Consider the following 11,135-nt stretch of genomic DNA (forward strand, 5'->3'; position numbering starts at 1 on the left):
GACAACATGTCCCACCTGACATTTATGAAGAATACCCCTGTTTTCAGCACCAACCTTCTGAGGTTCAACCTTTCAGTTAAAATCTTCCTTCATTACATACAGTAGTTGACCCTTGACTGAGTGCATGCAAGTGCGGTTTTATTGTGTTTGTTTGTTTTCCCAACAACTATAGCAAAAACATGATGATATTGCTGCTTTGGCTTTGAGGATAGAATTCATTCTAAATATTAAAAGTTTTGAAATAGTTATTTGAAACCAACATTCAGTACCACTGCTAGAGAATACACATTTGTATACTTGGAAATTTGACTCTAAATCTTACAGTTACTAAGATATAGCCCCTGTGACAACTTCACCATGTGACAACTAGCCCTGGTCTTCCCTACAACCAATACAACTGCACAGAAACTCATGTATGCTAGTGTGCCAGAGATTAGTAGGAGTTGAAAGGATACTTTGGGAACGCCAGAACTTCTCTTCCTTATAAATCAGAAACTAGTCAACAGACAGACAGGGAATGCCACAGGGATATGGAATAGCCCCTGCAAAGGGAAGTTAAGGACAACACTGTAGTCTCATGCTCACATACCTATGCATTTTAGAGATGTGTACATTAGGTGTCATACGTTTTTGAAAAAACGTTTTTTACCGTTTTTGGTGTAAAAATGGTACTTAACCTGAGCTAATCTAAAAATCTAAAAATATGTGAAAAAACAAAACAAAAACAAAATTACTGACTTTGATACACATTCATTAGGGTCTACATGGGTCCTCTTTGTGACATCATTTCCTGTTTTATGGTTCATGTCATATGTAGTGGCATCTCTACATTAGGGGCAGGCGGGGCGCTGTTGTGCAAAATGCTTGGCATAATCATACATTTATTTGAAAAATAAAATATTTTCTGAATCTTAAACTTGTTTTATGTCCATTAAATAAGACAACAGTAGATATTATTTTTGAGAAATTCTATAATTATTAAGGTCTGTTGCAATAAAGTCATTCTCAGTTGCTAGCCCTTCGTCCTCTATGTCAGTGTTTCTCAAACTTTTATGTCCCAAGGCACACCTTTGCAAAAATGTCATTTCCATGGCACACCAAATTTTTCTCAAAATACAATGATGCGTACATCCTCATAAATATGAAATAACTTGTATTAAACCCTATGCTGCCTCTGAAACACAAATCAAAAATTAAAAATGGACTCAAAACTAGGGCTGGGCGATATGGCTTCAAAAATTATATCTTGATATTTTTCAGCATATTGACGATATTCGATATATATCTCAGTAATTATGTATTTGCTCTGAAATGGCTCAGAAGTGATTTTTTATTTTATTTTATTTTATTTTTATCAGAGGAACCATAATATTATGCAAACAACCATTGTAGCCAAGTAGATTCAATATTTTAGGGGCATTAAATAAAAATCTATTACAAATAAAAAAGGCATGTTTCCCTACAGTTTGAAGGGAGAATGAGATCTAATCATGATATGCACTTTTATATTTATTTTATATACAATGATGCAGCTTAATAATAATAATAAAAAAAAAAACATTATTTACCTTTATACATTTTTACTAAAACATTTTTTTGTAAATGAACAAGGTGTGCAAAACTACTCAACTTATTTGTTGAACTTTTTTTTAATTTTACATGATACTAAATTATTACTGTGGGACCCAGTCAAGTTTATTATAATAATACTGAATTATCATCATTATTTTGAGGATTAGGTTTGTTTTATTTAAAAGAGATATATTTCTTTTCTATTTACTTCACCTGAAGCTTTTATTTTGACACTTCACATGGAGCTTTTATTTTGACACTTTCAAAATTTAGAAGTGTGTAGTTTACAATGCACCACATCTGGTGAAGTGCTGTTGTCCACTCCTTTTCTGTTATCCAACTTATTTTTCAGCTAAACTAGGGCACCTCCATTATGAACCTTGAATGTGGACCTCTTCCGGTATAAGCCAGTTCCAGCTATTTTAACTATACAAAAATACTACATTATGCTGCTTTTTATAATGTGAATATTCGATATATTGTACAGCCCTACTCGAAAGCATGTTTTAGCAAAACAAAACCAGATTTTACTGTTAATTATATAATAAATAATTTAAGTGCTTTTAAACGATATATTGATACTTATTGATATATTGCCAACAATGCAACATGTTTCATTAAGTTTAATTAAGAGCACTAACCTAAGGCCAACAAGGCAACTTCACACACACACACACACACACACACGCACACACACAGTCCATAATATTATTGTCTACTATTGTTTCCCATCAATCGTTTGAAGTACTCATTGTCTTTCTTTCTTTTAAACCAAGGGTGCTTTGTAGTCAGGTGGCGTTTCAACTTACTGTGTACTATTGAGTTGTTTGCCAGCTTCTCTCTACAAATGAGACATTCAGGTAGTGGAGAAGTGGCGTTACCCGTCCACATAAAGCCCAAGGCGATGTAGCTGTCATAGTAGTGTCTGTTATCTATTTTCAATATATATGTTTTTTTTATTTTTTTGGCTCAAACTCGAGTGAAGTTTGGCTCACACTCTTTGTTGAAGAGGATGTTTCGGGGTCGCTTCTTTGACCTGCTGTTAGGACCAAGCACCTATCCATGGTGTTGGGCTTATTAGCTAAGCCTAGTTAGCTTGCTCGCTAGCTGCTACCAATACTGTTTACTTGAAAAGCGCTGTAATCAATATCGCGTTGCCAATGGAGCAAGGAGAGAGCGAGAGGGAGAAAGTTACAACTTTTTCATTTTTGGCTATTTAGGTTGTTAGATTAAGCCTACTTCATTTTCTTTGCTTAATTTCATTTTTTAAATTGTCTCTGTGACAAAATATTTTAAAATACAAAATGTGTACTACACATATTTCATGGAATAATTGAAAAAGTTTATTTAGGTTGTAAGAACAAATTCCATGGCACACCATTTGAGAACCACTGCTCTATGTTAAAGGGACAGTTCACCCAAAAATGAAAATTCTCTCATCATTTACTCATCCTCATGCCATCCAGGATGTGTAGGACTTTCTTTCTTCTGCTGAACACAAACAGTTTTTAGAAGAATATCTCAGCTCTGTAGGTCCACGCAATGCAGGTGAATGGTGACCAAAACTTTGAAGCTCCAAAAAGCACATAAAGGCAGCTAAAGGTAATACATACGACTCCAGTGGTTTAATATATGTCTTCTGAAGTGATCCAATCGGTTTTGGGTGAGAACAGAACAAAGTAATGCCTTTTTCACTATAAATCTTCACTTTCACTTTCAGAATGTGAAAGTGAAAGTGGAGATTTATTGTAAAAAAAGAAAAAAGAAAAAAAGGGATTGAAGTATTGGTTTGTTTCTCACCCAAAACTGACTGGATCAATACTATCCCTTTAATCAACTGAGATCTGGCGAACGTCATGCACATGTGCAACAAGCGTTCAATAATAGCCTGATGAGCACTTTTGCCTTTGCCCCTTAGCCAGTCAAAAGCTCTGATCATATGTATGCTGTCATGGTCCTCCGAAGTTACCACTCCTGAGTGCAGACCTGCATAGTGAAATTCAGTGGTAAGTTTTAAAAGCTAATTTTATTCTAATGTGTTGCTGGTTGCATTAGGTAAAGTGCACCGCTCATCATTTCAGTTAATTATATGCCATTGCTTTGAGGTGTTGTTGATGCATTGGTTTACAATATTACAATAACTTCAAAATACTGACTCTATAGCCGGTTAAAACGCATACATACAGTACATACAGTGCATGCACATGTTTTCGAAACTTTTTCTGTGTGCCTGATATCAACATAAATTTTCACAGATGAAAAGCACACACATCTCTGAAGCTCAGTTAATACGTTTAGCCCACTAAAATAACTATTAAGAATTCTGCTCTAAACATAATGTTTGCACTTTGTTATTATACTTTTTTTGTGCTTATTATCATGGAGTAAAACAATTATGTAATGATTTATATATGCACTCTTGAAATCAGAGACCCTCTCCTTGAAATCAGAACACAATTGGTCAAAAGAGATGCATATTGCAAGGTGTAAATGGCAATGGTGCCTGTTCATATGCATCTTAAAGCATCTTAATACCAGGGAATAAACAGGGCACACAGACACAGCAGGAGTGTATGTGTGAGAGGTTAAAAGGATTTTCTTGTTTCTTTTTTATCTGTTAAAATGACAGACAGCATTTGGAACTATCCATCAATATTTAAAAAATCGGTAAATGATGTGATGAAGAATTAAGTGATTGTTTGTGTATGTGATATTTAAAACATCCATCATATAAGATGTGTATTCAAGTAATTTTCAGTATGAATTGCATATATAATATATTATAACTTCCTACATCTTTTTTTTAGATGTTTTACTCTAAATTTGTTTTATAAGTCAGATCCTGTTGTATTGGTAGGGCAGGAAGAACACCAGTCCCTCATTGCTGATGAATCTGTTTTCATTTTAAACATTTAGTCTGTGAGCATTGAGCCATGTAAAAGAAAAGAACAACTCTATTGGGCAGATAGCTGCTGTGCATCTGTTTCAGACGAGGTCTATGCGATTCATCAAAACCAAGGACCTTTATGACATATTTTTTTCCCTCTTTTGCCCTGTTTTCATCATGAAAAGCAAACCGAGTCATAATGAGAGAATTTGTAGTGGTTGGAAATCATGAAAAGACTACTAAAATTGACCTTTTAATTTAGTTTAGTTTTCATTACTTTTCACTCTAAGATTGTAAATCTCGGAGTGAAAATGTAATCATTTAAATATTTTCATTAAATGTTCACTTTATTTTTTGTTGACAATAATGACACTGGGTTAACCAAGCACACAACACCAGTCAACAAAAAATTGGCTTCTACTGTACCTATGCAACCAAACAACTGTTGCACTAAACACATCCTCATTTTATATTTCGATCAAAAGCATGCCAGGCCCCGCAGACAGAAAAAGCTCTTCCTATTGTTCATGAAATTCCTAACCTTCATGGCCCCTGTTGTTTAACGTGATCCACCCATAGTGTTGGCTGTGTGATCCCAGTTGTAAGGGGTCTGGCTGCCGGTTTACATACCATAGACACAACACTGACTACATTTATTATTGCATAAAAAAGAGAGATTGAGGGGTACTTTAACATCTATTAAAGTTTATAAGATTATTAACATTTGTTTTTCCCTCTGCATTGGAGAATAAACCATATCTTTTTAATAAAAGCTATCAACTTAACACTGATCTAATTAATGTAAAAACTAATTTATAATAAAATGAATTAATTTTGGCCTGTACGTAAATTCAATAATAAAACATTTTGAAGTACCACTTACTGTATATCTAATGCACGTTTTTGCAAAATCACGCATCTTAAAATCACAAAGCTCATGACATGAGAAATGCAACGGCCAAATATATCCATCTGATGCCTGTGTACATAGATAAACAATTAAAAAATAGTGCATTCTGTGTGAACGGCCCCCAACTTTTTTAATGTTACTCACCTGCCACTATAATGTAATGTTGGGTCTCTTGCAATTCATTTGATTAATTAATCCATATATCATGTAATCAATTCAGTAATTTTTAATCAAATGGCAGCCCTCATGTGAGTAGGCCTAATTCAGTTTCTGTTGAACAAAATATGTATTGTAATTAGCAAATGACCAAATTGCTTAAACCATCTGAGATGATTTGGTAACTCAGCACTCACCCTAACATGCTGTAACATTAAAAAAGTCAGGAAAAACCCTATTGGCATGAACACTATGTGACATAGATAAGTATGGAGATTGTGTATACTTACTGAAGACTTCATAAGAGATGGAGTGCAACAGGTTGGAGGCTGAAATGTCTGCCATTGACACATCCATCAGTTTCTGCAAAAGTGTTACATGTGCTATGTGGTACACATCGCTGTTGTGACAGTGCTATTTTAAATCAAACAATGCTTAATGCTGTGTAATGCCAACTTAGTGGGTAGAGCACGTTGAAAAATGTAAAATGTTGCATATCACTGTTTATGAGTTTAAAAGGTAGTTGTTCTGATCCTGTATACACTCACTGAGCACTTTATTAGGAACACCTGTACACCTACTTATTCATGCAATTATCTAATCAGCCGATCATACATAAAATCATGCAGACTCCTGATCTCCTGGGATTTTCACACACAACAGTCTCTAGAGTTTACTCAGAATGGTGCCAAAAACAAAAACATCCGGTGAGCATCAGTTCTGCGGACTAAAACATCTTGTTGATGAGAGAGGTCAACGGAGAATGGCCAGACTTGTTCGAGCTGACAGAAAGGCTATGATAACTCAGGTAACCACTCTGTACAATTGTAGTGAGCAGATTAGCATCTCAGAATGCACAACGCATCGAACCTTTAGGCGGATGGGTTACAACAGCAGAAGACCATGTCGGGTACTTTGTTAGAACTATAGTGTTCCTAATAAAGTGCTCAGTGAGTGTATATTTACCATGGATTGAACTGTATGTGAAATCAGAGTAAACATGCAAACATGCAGTATGTAATGATTCTAGTGCCGATTCCACTTAATGATTCCTATTACTTTGGATGGATGGATGGATGGATAGATAGATATGCCGTCTGCAGCTGAAAGCCATTCACATTATAAATATGTCTCTATTCATTGTACTTTTGTCTGTATTCTGCTAATTTACACTTGTCTGATGCAGTAGTATCAAAGTCATCATAAAATACAATAACAGAGGGTTACTGGCGTATATTATGGCTGCATATAGCATGTTAGCTCATTAGCTATTTTTTAGTGGGAAAAATGGAACCTCCGAATTGCACTTGTCAGTGATCATGCAAATGCGATACTTATTGGTTTCAATGCTGGACGAGAGCCAAGTCTCCCACACAGCTGACGCAGCGCGCTACTGGTCACATCACAGGAGAAGGTAAACACATTAGAACTAGTGCAAAAATGTCTGATGAGAGATGCCGCTTGTCAGTAACCCAGCATAATGGGGCTGATGTTAGAGTACTGGACCATTCAGAAGTATCATTCAGACTCCCTATGTTATGTTGTTTCCTATGGCAACCAGGCTTTTAAAAACATACTGATAAATGCTGTGTCCTCACAAACAACTCAAACATAATCTAATAACACTTTTGTGATGAACTGTTACAGTCATGAAGCAGTGGATGTCTAGTAATGAGCCTCACATGACACATTTCAAATGTTCTCCGTAGTCACCAAGGCAGATGTGTTTCCTATTAGCCTAACACCAAACATCTGCATGTTGCTGTAGATATATTATGTTTTATTATGTTCTGTCCTTGTATTTTATACATTACAGAGCTAAAATAGGGAAAACAAACTAGGAAATAAATTATAGAGCTTCAATTTGCAAAGTGTAACCTTGTTCATGTTCTAAAATAAAACCAGAGGGTGGCCGGATAAAATTAACGCAAAGACCTGGTTTGATAATGTTCATGATGATTGATGTTGATGATGACTCTTCCTAATTTCTTCCTGTTCTATGGGGCTGTGTTCATATTAAGAGCTTGGAGAGTGTGGCTTTCACATGGTTTGTTGCCCTAAGGGTGTGTTCACAGTTGGCAGGTTTGGTTAGATTAAAACGAACTCTGGTGCGATTGCTCTGTTAGTAGGTTCATTTGAACAAGTGTGAATGCTGCCATCCAAACCTTGGAGCACACCAAGGTCCGCTTCCAAACGAACTCTGGTGCGGTTCGACTGATATATGAACGCAGCATGGACCAAAGACGTCTAAATGGACCAATAACAGGATGTGATGTCATAAGATGCGACCCTAAAAATCACATGATTTGATAACATAGAGCGGTAAGAGCGGTGTACGCAAAACAAAATGAGCAGAGGGCAAACATGGAGCAATGAGGAGGTAAAGTTCCTTATTAACATTTGGTCCGATGAGCATATTTCCAGTATACCGCAAAAAACGCACAAAAATGCTCAAGTGTTCAAAATGTTCAGTGATAGGTTAAGGGAAAGTGGGTCAAATGAGCACATTTCACCCAGCAGCAAGCATTGTTTTGGATGTTCGGCAAGTTCCGTCGCAAAATATATGTCATAAAAGCTGTCCAGTCAGGTTGTGACCTTATCCTTATGCCTTTTGTTTTGTATTTTTAGGTTCTGTGTTAAAAATGCCAGTGTGAACACTAAGCGAACCAGGACTAAATTGAAAGTTGAAAGATGAAATGTTAATCTTGAGCAATTTACAAATTATTTCAAAATGGATTTTAATTTTAATGCAAAATATCAGTTAAATTAAATTAAAATTAAAGGTGACCACAATCCTAACCACTCTATGGATTGCATAGACAAGTCGAGTTGTCATTTTACATGTGATTTACAAAGCATGTCTGTAGGAAGTACAGTGGTTTTTGAATATTTCCAAAATGTAGGATGACAAGGGAAGTTCATATTTATGAGGAAAGCTCTACCTGATTTGTTTGGTTAGGTTTAGGAGTTGGGTTATAGTTTTTCTGACCAATCAGGTAGTGCTATCCTGATGAACATAACTGAATCGTCCAATTAGTTATCGCTTTACTCATGAATATAAATTACTCTTCCCCTGCTATAGTATGTTTTGGAAACTTGCCAGCAGGTGTGGAGGCTGATGGCTCCAAGTAGGTATAAGGCTCAAGATCTCCAAATGAGGGAGGAATCTCCGAAAGAGGGTGGAGTTACTCCAAAAAAGGACAGGGTTACGCCCGATTTTTGAAGCTCTGCCTGCAGCTATATCCTGCCATCGAGAAGGCTATAGCTGTGGGCAGAGCTTCAAAAATGGGCAGGAGCTCCAAGCCACCAGCAAAGATGTAGGGAGCCCCTTACCTAACCCCCTTTTGGAGTTGCCACAACCCCCTTTTGGAGTAGCCTCGCCCTCTTCTGGATTAACTCTGAACTCTTTTGGCGATTCCGTCCCCATCTGGAGATCTCCAGCCTGCTTCAACACTTACATGGATGGCTCTGCACTGAAAAAGCGAAGTGGCTCAAATATACTTTGATAAAGATGGTACAGATGCTACAGTAACCTCCAGTATATGCAAATTGCTTAAACCATCTGAGATGATTTGGTAACTCAGCAATCATCCTAACATTACAAAAATCAGGAAAAGCCCTATTGGCATGAACACTATGTGACATAGATAAGTATGGAGATTGTGTATACTTACTGCAGACGTCATAAGAGATGGAGTGCAACAGGTTGGAGGCTGAAATGTCTGCCGTTGACGCATCCATCAGTGTCTGCAAAAGTGTTACGTGTGCTATGTGGTACACATCGCTGTTGTGATAGTGCTATTTTAAATCAAACAATGCTTAATGCTGTTTATATGCAAAGTGGACTTCAGATATAACAGAAAAACTAATGCAACACAAAATAATTTTTTGACATCACAACTAGTTGAATTCGACTCAACTAATGGTGTTTGACTTGTCGACTATTAAAAATCAGTAGTTGCGCAACCCCTAAACCACCCTGACATAGCAATATTTGCTTAAGCAATGGCACGAGTTTGAGGCAGGACTATCTGTTTGTTCGACCAATGGCACATGTTTGAGGTAATTATTTTTGCTATTCTGTGATGTTTAGAAATTACACACTTTACCTTCTGAGATCACCATGTGACTTCTGTGTGCATTTCAGTTTTTGATTTGTAACTAGTATCACCTAATAAACAAACAAACAAACAAAATAATAATTTCTAGAGCAAATAGTTTTCCTTAAAATTGATGTCCTCATATGTGGACAGCGGGTCTAAGTTGTGACATTTTAAGAAATACCAAGCTATAGAAAGTCAGATATTAACAAGTTTATTACATAATTACATACATAATTTTTATTAAACATAATGGCCAGCATAATCAAATCACTGACAGTCATGTTAAAATAAAATTAATCTATGTTCTGATTAGCATTGTCCCATGTCTGCCAAAAATGTTGAGTGGTCCAAACATCATCTGCAGCCTGAAACTGAACTTTTGGTCAGATTTTAGGAGTGAATGCACTTAGCTGCTTTGGAAAGCTATAGGATGCACCCTTGCTCCCTATTTAGTAAATGACTTTACCTCCAGTGTGATGTCTGTCTGCACTGGTCTCAGAACAGTTTGAAATACACCTTATTTTCATCATAACTCCATATAAAGCCACTGAAAGCAACATTTTTCAGCTTTTGGATGAATACATTTATTCTAAATGTGAAAATGCAGAGAAAATATATAGGAATGCATTTACTAATGTTAATGAATGGCACCTTATTGTACAGTGTTAACAAACAAAAATATAACAAACTTTAGATCAAAATGAAGCAAAATGACTTACAGATTTGTTACTGTGAAAAATTATTCAAAATAACGAACATGTTTTTGGAACGTCTGTCAGAAGACCATTCCACAGCACTCATCCGAGTACTGTAATGTTTATCAGCATGCCGAAGCACGAAAAATGAACAAAATATTTAAAGCAGCAAATCAAATGAAACTAGAGACACTACTCTTTACAACCAAACTGGTTTCCGTGAAAGTTTTTTAAGAGGTTTCTTATCAGAGGCACTTTTGTTGGCGCTGCGCCCACAGAAGCAGTTCACGGATGGTGTTTGGTCACATGACACCGTGCGTCAGAAGTTTAACCCTAAAATGACTCCTTAGAGTGTCCTGAACAGTATGCAATGGGTTTAAATGAATTTAAATTATGCGTTGCGTATAGCGAATCCAAAATAGAGAGTCATCACATGAGGCCTCGGGGGTTACACAAGGTTAACATTGTTTTTTTCAATTAACACTTTTTACTGATTCACACAATTGACACAGAAAAGCAAAACATATATTCACAGAATCAACATTTAATCCCCATTATTCCCTTTCACCTCCCAGTCCCCAACCCCACCCTGACCCTCAACAAATATCTCTGTGGTCACACTTGAGTATAAAAAAAAAAGAAAAGAAAAAAGAAATATATATATATATATACAATAATCACGCACATTTAAAACTACACTTCTTTCTCCACTACCCCTCCCAGGGAGCCCTCCAAAAAGGCCAAATAGCTGCCACATTTTTTATTAAATGAATCTAAGTTGCCTAGCCTTCTACATGACATTTCCTCGAATG

This window comes from Myxocyprinus asiaticus, chromosome 32 (genome assembly GCF_019703515.2).
Source record: "Myxocyprinus asiaticus isolate MX2 ecotype Aquarium Trade chromosome 32, UBuf_Myxa_2, whole genome shotgun sequence".
NCBI lineage: Eukaryota > Metazoa > Chordata > Actinopteri > Cypriniformes > Catostomidae > Myxocyprinus > Myxocyprinus asiaticus.